Source organism: Benincasa hispida, chromosome 1 (genome assembly GCF_009727055.1).
Source record: "Benincasa hispida cultivar B227 chromosome 1, ASM972705v1, whole genome shotgun sequence".
NCBI lineage: Eukaryota > Viridiplantae > Streptophyta > Magnoliopsida > Cucurbitales > Cucurbitaceae > Benincasa > Benincasa hispida.
Window position 1 is genome coordinate 35,854,187 of NC_052349.1, and position 12,412 is coordinate 35,866,598.

Below are 12,412 nucleotides of genomic sequence, written 5' to 3' on the forward strand. Positions count from 1 at the left end.
CAGCATGTCGCACGGTTGTAAGTGGTTCAGTACAATTTTGGCGGTTATGCCCATAATTCCCACACCGACCACATTTCATTTGTCTGCAAAATTCTCCTCTGGATAGTAATCTTCTCACTCTTCGTCGCCTGACTTGTGGCACAAACTTCGGAGGAGATAATCTTTTCTACGTATCCAGAAGGTCTTTTCCATTTAGATATGTGGCCAAGTGGATTTATAGGCTCCGCATACGCAGTCATTAGAGAGTCCACTGTATAAAATTGACTGTAAAGACTATGGATGGGTATATTTCTTTCCTTGGCAGCAATAATTGCATCGAACATGGGATACCAAATGAGTCGAATTCCTTACACGTGCATTCCTTCATGTGAAGATTGACAATACCATCCAATCGATTATCTCGCACATGTACCCGATAACAATCAATAGGCTCCACCCGTCTGCCCTATCGGCTTCACTTGCCAATCGGGTTTCAACAGTAGTCAAAGTGCAATATCGTTCAGATGTCAGTAATTCCCATTCGTAGAACTACGATTGGAGCATTCCTCTAACATGTTCAATCAAGCATACTATGGGCATTAGTCGATACTCTTTAGTTAAGGAATTGAAACACTCTGCACTGTTGGATGTGTATGTTATCATATCTTCGTTCTATTTGGTAACTCGTGCCCACCTTTGAAGACCGATTCTTCCAAATATTTGTGACAGCACCATCTCTAAAACTGCGGAGTTCGTCCCACTTTGTTTGGAACTCTGTCATGCGAAATACCTTGATGCATCTCTAAATATCCCAACAACCGTGCTATCCTTAAAGTTTGTAACCAGATTCTGTTCTATATGCCATGTGCACAATCCATGAAATGCTGTGGGAAAAAATACACGAATAACATTGTTGATAGATACCATCCGATCAGACACAAACACCAGATTATCAGGTTCTCCTATACTGCATTTCAAGTTTGACATAACCCATTTCCATGATCAATCGGTTTCATTGTCCATTATTGCATATGCTAGTGGGTATAATTGATTGTTCCCGTCTATAGAAACCACAATCAACATGGTGCCTTTGTATTTTCCTTTCAAGTGCGACCCATCAACAATAATACAAGGCCGACAACTTGTGAAACCTCTAATACAAGGCCCTAATACCATAAACATATACTTGAAATGCACCTCATCTTCAAGTTCGATCTCAAAGACTGTACCCGGATTCTCTAGTTTTAGCGCTTCTCCATAAGCATGTAGTATGGAGTATAAGTATTCTGGAGTACCTCTAGTGAGATCATATGCGGCTTCCCTTGCATGCCACGCTTTATCATAACTTATGTTCATGCCATAATCTCTCCTCATATCCTCAACGATATGACAAGGTTTATAAATACGTCCTATTCCTGTGAACTTATCTTTAATGAGTTGACCAACAACCATACCAGCTGCTTGTCTATGGTCGTGATTCAAAATTCCAATAGAACATGTGTGCAAACTGCAGTACTTTATGATCTTGAATATAACAGACCTTTACATTTTGACAGTGAATAGAGAGTTGGTTGATTTTATGACTTTAAATTCAAAATTTTTGTTGATGGAAATAATAGATAATCTCATTTTCAAGTCCTTTTTACTAAAAAATAGTTGACCAACTTCAACGTCCTCTATCCCAGATGAAGAGGTGCCAGGCATAATCAACCCTGTCCTATGACTTGAAGACACAGATGGTGGAACCACTGAAGTTGTTGTAGAACGACGCACATCTCCATGATCACGATCCATTTCATTCAATCCTGTCGATTGCTCATTCACATCCACTGAAGGACCACAATCCATATAATCGAATGTTGATGGTACAGTGTTGGTAGACAATGGAATATCATCCTCTTCCCAAAGAAACTAATATGATTCCTCGTTTTGTCTGTCCACAGCCGTATCATCATAACTCACATTTCCAAACCCCATTCCAACTCTTTCATCCTTATTAGACTTCAACGTTACAACTATCTAAAGTCTACTAAGCTCTTCTCGCAAAAGAAGGAAGTGAACATCATCAAAATCCATTATGCATTATGGAGGGGCTTCAAATTCAACAATATATTTAACTTTTAGTATAAGATCAAACTCTAAAGAACTGACATTTGTAACCCTGTAAATGCGATATTTAAGTTCTTCATAATTCAATGTATGAGGCACAACGATTCCTTTCAACTGTCCCCCAATATACGAATTTTCATTCTCATCCTAATCACCTCCAAATTGAATAAATAGACATTTTTCTGTCATCCTATAAAACAAGAGAATATTTGTCATTAAGCCGTACAAACAATTGAAGTGTACTCTTGCTCTCTCTATTAATCTCGCTCTCTCTCGTAATCTTGCTCTCTCTTAATCTCGCTCTCTCTCTTACTCTTACTCTCTCTCTTACTCTTCCTCTTTATTACTCTCTTCCAATACAAAATTTCATAATACTACCTTTCCAGAAATAACACATAAAAAATAATTATACAAACTCAAAATAATTCACCTTTCTGAAAAAGTTGTTCCTTTCTGAGAAAGCCTAGTCTTGAAAATCGCCATTCAAAAAATCTCTGTTCAACAAAACACTGTCGAAAACCAGAGAAGTAATCACCTTTGAAATGGAGTTTAGAGTTTAAAGAAATCACCATTGTATTGTGTTTAGGTATTATTGATTTGATTTGAGGCTTCTGTCGTGAAAATTGTCAAATCATTCGTACACTGACAAGCAATCACATCAAACCAAGAAATTTCAAACGAGAGCGAGAGCGTTTAATCAGACGAGAGCGAGATTTACCTTGTGAGGCTAGTGTAAGGGCAATTTCCATAATTTGGTATGGCGATAATGTCAGCAGAGGGTCAATTGACATTATTTTTTAAAAATGGGTCATTTGACATTTTAGACCCAAAAATTGGGTCATCCATACAAATTTCCCTAATGGTAACACCCCTGTAAAAATGATAATCAATCAGAGATTTGGGGATACCATGTAAAATTGTGTGTTTCCCTTGCTTAGTAATGTAAAATACAAGGTAATAATAGATACATAAAAATCCAAAAATAGCTGTAACAACTCTCCTCAAATCTCAACCATCCTATCAAATCTCAACCTGAATAGTTTAACAAACCTGAATCTTTACAATACAATTTAACAGGATTGAAGCAAAACTGAAATTGGAAGTAATTGGAACTGAAGTTCGAGTAATCGGAAGTGGAAATTTCAGAGTGAGTATAGCAAAAGTGGAAGAATTTTCAAAGTGGGTGACTCTACTTCGATGTTCTGGTTCAATTTTTGGTGGATATTTTCGAAGAAATCAAATAGAAAGATGAAGATGGAGATAGATGAATCGACATTGAAGATGAAGGAAGTGAAACGCAAGGTTGCAGGCTTGCAGATGAATCGACATTAAAGATGAATCAACAATGAATTGACATTGATAGTCCAACCAAAAGTTTGAAAAAAAAAATCTCAAAATAGTTGGGAAGAGGAAGGAATCAGTGTTAAAGAAGTAAAGATGAAGAAATATAACCAAAAGTTATGTGAAGATGATGCGTGGGGGGTATTTTCAACTTTTTAATTTTCAATCCATGAGTGAAATTGCATTGGGCTTAATAGATTTTGTCATTTTTGCAAAATCCATAAACATGGATCACAGATTTAATTTTAAAATAAATTTGACACACTTACAATTGCCCCTTAAATTTACGTCTATATTGTTGTTATATTATATGGGTTTGTGCATATAAATAATAATTGTTAACTAGTTTAAAAAAATACAAATGGTTTATATATTAATTTAATTTTTTAAAAATAATTTATTTTTATATTTTTTTTATAGATATCCATCGACTTTTACATTTTTTGTAAATATCATCCTTTTAAACCTTTGTTATATATATATATATATATATATATATACATATAAAAGATGAAATATCTATTGCATCAATATTTTGTTTTCAGATATTTTGTTCTCCACTTTTCTTGGGATTCTTCTCCCTCACAAGAATCATCCAAATCAAAATATAAGAAACATAAAAGGTCAATGTCCAAAATAAATATTTCAAAATTAAATTATACTAAATAAATGAATATTTTGCTAAAAATGAAATAATCTAAAATGAGATTTAAATCTAAACTTGATGGAGTCAAATCGGATGACATGTTTTAAGTTTTTAACATAACTTTTTTAAGGATTGTGAAGAACTTATTCTTGAAAGAAAAAAAGAAAAGAATTGGATAGAAGTTAGGTAAAGTAACATTATATTTTAAGACATGAAGTCAACGTCATTATTTTTGAAAAAAAAAAAAAAAAAAGTGGTGTCAACAAGAGGGGAGGCGATGAGTTTTAGGGTTTAGGGTTTTTTAAAATGGAATTGGGCTTGGGCCATGAATGTCAATTGGGTTTTAAGAGTTGGACTTCACGTGTGTTTAAATGTTCTACTTTGATTAGAAAAAAATATTTTTATAAGATATGCAGTATTTGACGGCTACTCAAAATCATCTTTTAAAAACGAGTCTGAGAAATAAGTTATCTTTTTAGTGAAATAATTGAATCCAAATTTGTTAAAAAACTATTTTTCAACGTTTAATTGAGAACTCCTAATTTTTATAATAGATAAAGTGACCAAATTACATTCACACTATCTTCACTTTCATATGACTTCCATCCACCCATCACCCTTTATTACTCGAACAAATTTTATTGTCTGCCATAATATTTTAAATGTAAATTTAAAATTATTTATTCATTATGTTATAATCGTGTTTTAGTAATTTGATACTTATAAAAATATTTATAGTGATTTAATTTTAAACTCTTTCCATATATATATTAAAGAAAGATATTTAACAGAAAATAATTTTAAACCAATAATCCAAAAAAGCCTAGGTTAATACTTCTTTTCATTTTTATTTAATAATCATATTGGTGGAGACCAAATCATCTACCTTTTAGTAATAAAAGTGTCTCTTTTTAGTTTAAAAATGGTGAGAGTGAAGAACAATCATTTTTTTTTTTGTTGGAAAATAAAAAAAGAACAATCAACTTTTTAGAATGATAATAAAATACTTTATCAGTTATCTTTGTATTGGTTGGAATAGAAATGTCTTATCCCTTTCACTAGCTCATATTTCTATTAGGAAAATATATCGAACAGAGATTAAACTTTGGTTACCATAACTCCTAATTATCATTAAACAAGATGTTGTTCAAATCTAATTAAAGTATGTTCTTTGGAATGAATCTGCTTTGTTCACACGAGATTTTTGGATAAACTTAATTCGTGAAATTTTGTATTAATTTCAGTATGATAAAGTTGATACAATCTCTAATGTTGGATTCTTTGGTGTCTTCTTTAACACAAGGAATAAAGCTAAAATTCCTAAATCTCCGATTTTTTAGAATTCAAGAAAGTTTTAATCTTCCAAATCTTTAATCTTCAGAAAGTTGTGATCTTGAGATCGATTTGGCTTCAATCTTCTGGAATTCAAGGAAGTTTTGATTTTCCAAGTCTTCAATTTTCAAAAGGCGATAATCTCGAGATCAATCAGAACTTCACAATCTTAAGAGATTAAGAGCTTTAGTCTTGATCCCCAGAGTTTCAACACTTTCTTGCCAATTTTCCAACCTCCTCCAAATGAAAGGGCAATGTCTATTTATATAGGATTTCTATGGGTTTTAGGTGGGCTTGGGTCCCATTTGCCTTCGGGCTTCTGAGCTTGGTCCAACTACTTTATGAGTTTGGGCTAAAGTTGAATTTAGGCCCAATCTCTTTCCTTCGACCTAAAATTTCCACCGTGGACTTGAATTGGATTGGATTTTGGACCTGAGCGATTTTAAATACTCGGCCCAGTCCAATTTATGATCCAAAGCCCAATTGAACACCAACCACATTTATCGATCGTGGTTTAGATTTTACCACCGTTGAAGTTGATAAGCTCATTATTGTGATCAAATGGCTAGATGGAGTCACGTGGCATTTTGTAATTGGACAAAATTTCTTCTCCAACAAATGCTCTTTTTCGAAATTTATGCACCTAATGTAGTGGATGAATTTTGAAAATAATGCAAGATTGGAGCAATAATTTCCACTTTGCTAATCAAAATGTAAATTCAGTTCATAGTTTGATTTGCTTGACAGGCTTTATACCAAGTAAACAAAAGATGAATTTTAGCCAAAATGTTGATCTTCTGATCTTGGAGTAAATTTTTATTTGATCTAAAGTAGAGAATTTATATACCACTTTAATTGCAAGTTTAATTTTGAGTAGTATGCCAAATTCTAATCATCTTTTTTAGATCTGGAATATACTCAATTCCAATTTGAACTTAAAGAAGAATTTTGACTTCGTCTTTCAACTTTGATTTGTGTCTTGGTGAATGTTTGAAGTATGCGCATATTTTGATTTGAGGCATCAATTAAAATTTTAATTTGGTTGATATCCCAACATTGGCGTGAATTGAAAATGAAATAATTTTTATTTCATTCCAATTCATAAAATTCAAAACTTCGCCTAATTTTAATTTGGAGAAAGATTTGATTTTGGGTATATATATGAACTTGAATTAAGTCCTTCCTTATCTAAAGATTTGAGTATGCGCCCATAACACAAATATGGGAAGATTTGGACTTCCAAATGATTTAAATAAAATATTTTAGTTAAATTTTAAATCCAAAATATATATTTAGCTGGAGAGATAATTTGTTAAAAAAAATCTTCGAAATTGAATCTCAACCTCCTTTCCAATATTTTGATTACAAATCTAACTAATCTTAATCAAATTATTCTCCTATAAATTGGAATGAGATTGACCTCAAATGAAATTATCCTAAGCATTTTGCATTCATATTTTTTGGTTGGCTTCCATCTAAGAATTATTTCTGTTACGTATATTTTATGCACTTCCAATCAACAAGGTGAGTTTTTTTTAGAACCATTTGTATTTCTTTTATGTGTGAATGAATAATTTTGATATGAAAAAAAAGTCTAGTTAGTAATTGTTTGATTGTGTGTAGTAGGCTTAGGCCTAGGACATGTTTACATGTAATTGACATTTTTGGTTGATTTACATATGAGGCATGTGTGGACTAATGACTCACAGATAGTACATAGACACAGATACCTGCACAACAGTAGCAACACACTTGATTCCTCTCATGCCCAATTCAATTTCGTCATCTTTTCATTCTCTATTTATTTTATTTTTAGTCTATTCAACACACTTACTTCAATCGCTTCGATTATCCTCCTCGCTTGCATCTTTTGCCTCTCTTCAATTTCGATCTCACCTTCTCCAGTGTTGAAAAATCAAACAGGCTTAAAGATGAGAAGAGATCATTACCGAGAAACAGAAGAAAATACGCTCCACACAGTCACTATGTAACACCCCTATTTTTTTGTTCTTAATAAAATTTCAGTATTTTCTAATATTTGAGGACATTTTTGGACTTTTGAAAATTCATGTGTCATTATTGAAATTCAATTGCTAAGAAAGGGGTGATTCAATTTAATTGTTTGATAAGAGGAAAATTGTGCAATTTAGCCCTCGTAAAAGAAAATTTGGACTTTTTATATCACACGAACGTAATTTGAAATTTTGTTGAGAATGTAATTCAATTGGAAGAGAAAGGGTTGGTCTTAAGAATTGTGGGAGGAAAATAATTTAATAATATAAAATAAAATAGGATAAAATAAGATAAAAATAAATATTTTATTTTATTATATTATATATATTTTTTCCTTTTCCTTTCTTTTTCTTTTCTCTTATTTCATTCCCCTTTTTCTTCTTTACAAAGTCCCCCCCCCCCAAGCCCTATCTCCAACCGTCGTTCGATGCAGCCATTCGTAACCACGTCGCTCGTCGTCTGTCGATCGTAACCGTCGCATCGACCCTATTTCGGTCGATCTTGCTAGCCAACTTCTCCTGTCCAGCACCGCTCCTCCGTGTGCCGCACGTTGTCCACAAGTTGACCAGCGCCTCTGCAGTAGTCGTGCCTTTTGCCAGCTGTCCGCAACCGAACTACCGTCGTTAGACACGTCCGCACCCGAGCCGCCGCCGCCAGACGCTACATCTCTCCTTCAGTTGACCAGATCCGCGCCGGATTCGTCATCAGCCACTAGCTCTACGCGTCGGATTCCTCCTGTCGTTGCCGTTATTGCTTGTGCCGTCACAAGATCTATTAATTTGGGTAAGATTTCTGCCGTTTGGGTTTATTTTCAGTTGATTCTTGATTGCCCGTTTACTTTTCATACTAATTGGTTGAGGTTCTTATGTTTCAACTTTGGATTCGAGTTCTTGAAGGAATTGAGGTGCTGCTAGGTGAAGTTAGAATTGTTTTAGCGGATTTGGTGCACCTTGTATATCACACCTTGGGTGAGTTTACCTGGATTTATTCGGCAATATTTAGAGTAAGTGTGATTAGGCCTTATTATTAATTTTAAAGTGTGGTTGTGTTCTTATGTTAGGGTCGTTACTTGGAGTTGTTGGTTTCGACTGTCTGATTTTATTTGTGGATTTTCGATTAAGGTAAGTAATCTTATTACTGGAATTGTCCTCGTGCCAGGCATTGATAATCATAATTTATTGAGGATTATTGGTTAGCATGATATTTATGTATGCCTTCATTGGCTAAGGTTTGTAAGGACTAGAGCCAGGCATTGATAATTATTATTTATTGAGGATTATTGGTTAGCATGATGTTCATGTATGCCTTCATCAATTGAGGTTTGAAAGGACTAGATGCGCATAAAGATGTTTGATGCTAGCATGATTTGAGTATATTATTATTCTATAAGTTTCTATTTGATCTGAGGATGATGAGATGTATATGCCTGTTATGGGACTAGGATGACGAGATGTATATGTATGTTATAGAACCATGATGATGAGATGTATATGTATGTTATAGAACCATGTTATGATACTTGTGATGTTGAGATCGTGATAGTGTCCTCACTAATTAATTAGATGCCCACTAGAGGTTGTGTGTCCTTTGGAATTCATTAGAGGCGGTGCTTTCCTTCGGGATTCACCAGAAGTTGTGTGTCTTTCGGGATTCATTAGAGGTGGTGGTTTCCTTCGGGATCCACCAGAGGTTGTGTTTCCTTCGGGATTCATTAGAGGTGGTGGTTTCCTTCGGGATCCACCAGAGGTTGTGTTTCCTTCGGGATTCATTAGAGGTGGTACTTCCATCGAGATTCACCAGAGGTTTTGTTTCCTTCGGGATTCACTAGAGGTGGTGCTTTCCTTCTGGATTCACCAGAGGTTATGTTTTCTTCGAGATTCACTAGAGGTGGTGTCTCCTTCGGGGTTCACCAGATGTTATGGGTCCTACGGGACTTACTAGAGGTAGTGGGTATACTTAACTACAGTAGGATGAAATTCAGTTATTCATGTATGTATGTGTCCCATTAGGACAAGGAGAGTGCTTATGTTCCATCAGAGGTAGACATCTAGAGGTCATGTATGTATGTGTCCCATGAGGACTAGGAGAGTGCTTACGTTCCACCAGAGGTAGACATCTGGAGAACATAGATGTCTAGCTTGACCCTAGTAGTGGGGTTACTTACTGAGTATTTAATACTCACCCTTTCTCATGTTTATGTTTCAGGTAAGGGCCGGGACGTGCCGGCAAATGACAAGAGGAATCCATGAACGAACCACTGGACCAGTTTTATGCTTCCACTCATGATATTTAGATTTCTTTTAATGTTTTTTCAACTTTCTATTTTGATGTTTGAAAATTACGGTTAAGATTTATTTTTAGACCTATTTATTATCATTTATGATTTATGGATACCCTATAATTTGCTTTTAATATTTGAATTTAATGGAGGTCTTTTGAATTTACCTTATTTATTTAGCATTTATTTCACTATAAAAGGGTGTCGTCTTAAGTTCTATATATGCATGTGTTTAGTAACGGCCTAGCTTGAGTCCTAGGGAGTCGGGTCGTTACACACAAGATGTCGTCGAAGAGGAAGACAAGCAAACAGCTAAAGAAGGTGGACGGAGGATGGTGGGGGTTGTGACGTGCATTCGGGGGTGTCACCTTTTTTTCCCCTTTTTTATTTCCAAATTTTGTTTTTTTTATACTTTTTTTTGTTAAGTTTTTTTACAACTACTTTTTTTAGCAAAAGAATTGGATTTGCCATTTTTGTTTTATTATCTTTTATTGACTTGCCCCCATATTTTTACAGGCTTAAGCTATTGGTAGCTTTTATCCCAATTGAAGAGCAAACTATTTTTTCTTTTGCGAATCTCCACATATTTTACCAAAAGGTGGTTTCTCTCTCTTTCTCTCTGTTTTTTTTTTAGGATGGTGACATTAGAAGGTTTAGTGCTCTCCATCCCTTCGGACTCAAAATATGTCCAAATGTTATGATGTTTACCATCCTTCACCCTCTCTCCCGCCACTTATTTAAGATTATGCAACTGAGACTTATTTTTGTGTGGTAAAACTTTTTTTTTTTTTTTTTTTTTTGCAGAGCAATGGTTTACTTCACCGAACATATCTCATCTAGAAAGAAACAACTTGTAATTCTTGCAGATAGGAATCAACCTATAACAAATGAGCTTAGCTTTCATGTGGAGAAGCCATTAATTGGCCCTTTCGTAAATGTATGGTCTAATTTGGACAACGACATGACTCCACTCGAATTATTAGCGGAGGTGCCCTTGACTCAAGGAGAAAAAGTATGGATATTACAATCTTCCATTCATGATAAAACCCTTGCCCTTGATCAGGTGTTAACTCTTAGGCTTCACTTGATTGATGATGAGAATCGTTGGAATGCCACCATAAATGTCTTTAGAGAATTTACCTTCACCGGCTGATATTGGGAATGGTTAGAGTTCGTAGTTGGCCAAAATGAACGATCTCTTCATGTCGTCTATTTATTTGGTGCGGTGACAACCTCTTTGTATACGTACGACCAAAATAGCAACGTGGTTCAAGCCTTTTATGAAGCTTGGTGTCCTTCAACCAATGCTCTTCACACTATAGTGGGTGAACTATCAATTTCTTTATAGGACCTATAGTCATTTGGCAACCTTTCGATTAGAAGGGACTTCTTTAAGGAGGTTATTCTTTGCCTTAGAGAGCTGACTGACTCACAGGACAAGAAAAGATATCTTGCGAGGACTTATGAACATCTTTTTTGGGCGTACCATTTGATAATTTGCTTGCAAAAAAAGGATCGTGCATGTCCACTAAGAATGATTCCCTAGTGACCATTAGTTCTTGGATTTCATTTTGGTTTCTAAGAGCTCGAAGATACGAAAAGCCTACTACATGGAATCAAAAGAAAGCCTCTCACTCTTGATCTACTCAAAATCCATATGGTGCAAATGCCAAGCCTTAGGACTGGTCGAGTAGAGAAAATATGTTATTCAAGGAACTTGAGATATGAGACGATTTGAAGGATAAAACGTATTTGGCTGCATTTTCATCCTGTTAGCTGTGTCTTTTTGTATTTCTGCAAAAGAAAGTTTACCTTCGTCACGGGGGTCTTTAAGGCTGCTAGTTTGATGGCTGATGTGAAGCTATATAGCTTTGCCATTCCAGTTCTAGCCAATATTTATCATGGCTCGATGCTAATAACTGAAGCTTCCAACAAAATTGGACACATGGACTTTTATTTTCCCATGCATTATGTCCACTAGTGGTTGGCTCACTATTTTAATACCCATTACCCCATTCCAATGGATATTCAAGGTCCGTAAATGGCCAATTTTCTAGTGAAGGTGGTTCAATTTGAAGGAAATCAAACACGAGTATTTCCAAGAGAAGCATAAGGGATCATTCTAAATTCTATTTGAATTGAACACTAACAATTACAGTTTAAAACAGAAACTAACAAGTCATGCATAAACCAAAATTACAGCATGCTATACGATGATACAAGGGATAGAGGATGCATACTTTTGAAGAACCATTCTTCAAGAATCCCTTGAACAATCCAATGCGTCCATAAACAGTACACGAACACAATGAACAAACTACAACCAATAGCACGAACACAACGAACGTTCAATAGCTCCTCGAACCCAATCGAGTCTAACTCAATCCATGAATTGAGTAAGGACACCACCACAATGGTTACCTTGGTATTATCTATGTGAAAATCCAAGAGTTGTGAGCTTTGTATGATCTTGGCTTGAGGAAGAGATTGGAGGTCTACGATCGGGTAGACGATCGAGCAAGTGAGGGATAAGACACTGTCTATCGTATAGACGATGTGTTCAACCGTTTAGTAAACGGCAGCTTATCGTATAGACTTAGCCACTCAATCGTGTAGCAACGATCAGCTGAATGACTATGGTATAGTCAACTTAAGCGATCGCTTAGCTGATCGTATAGTCTTTCAATGTTATCGCTTAGTGAAACACTTTTACT

General features: G+C 35.1%; 1 long non-coding RNA gene across 1 annotated transcript; it reads left to right on the plus strand.

Annotated features, from left to right (window-relative positions):
• Window positions 1-7,832: 7,832 nt before the first annotated feature.
• Window positions 7,833-10,813, plus strand: LOC120073468. The gene is made up of 4 exons (XR_005480758.1): window positions 7,833-8,388; window positions 8,481-8,541; window positions 9,626-10,296; window positions 10,503-10,813. It is a non-coding gene; the product is annotated as an uncharacterized LOC120073468 (long non-coding RNA).
• The last annotated feature ends 1,599 nt before the right edge of the window (window positions 10,814-12,412 follow it).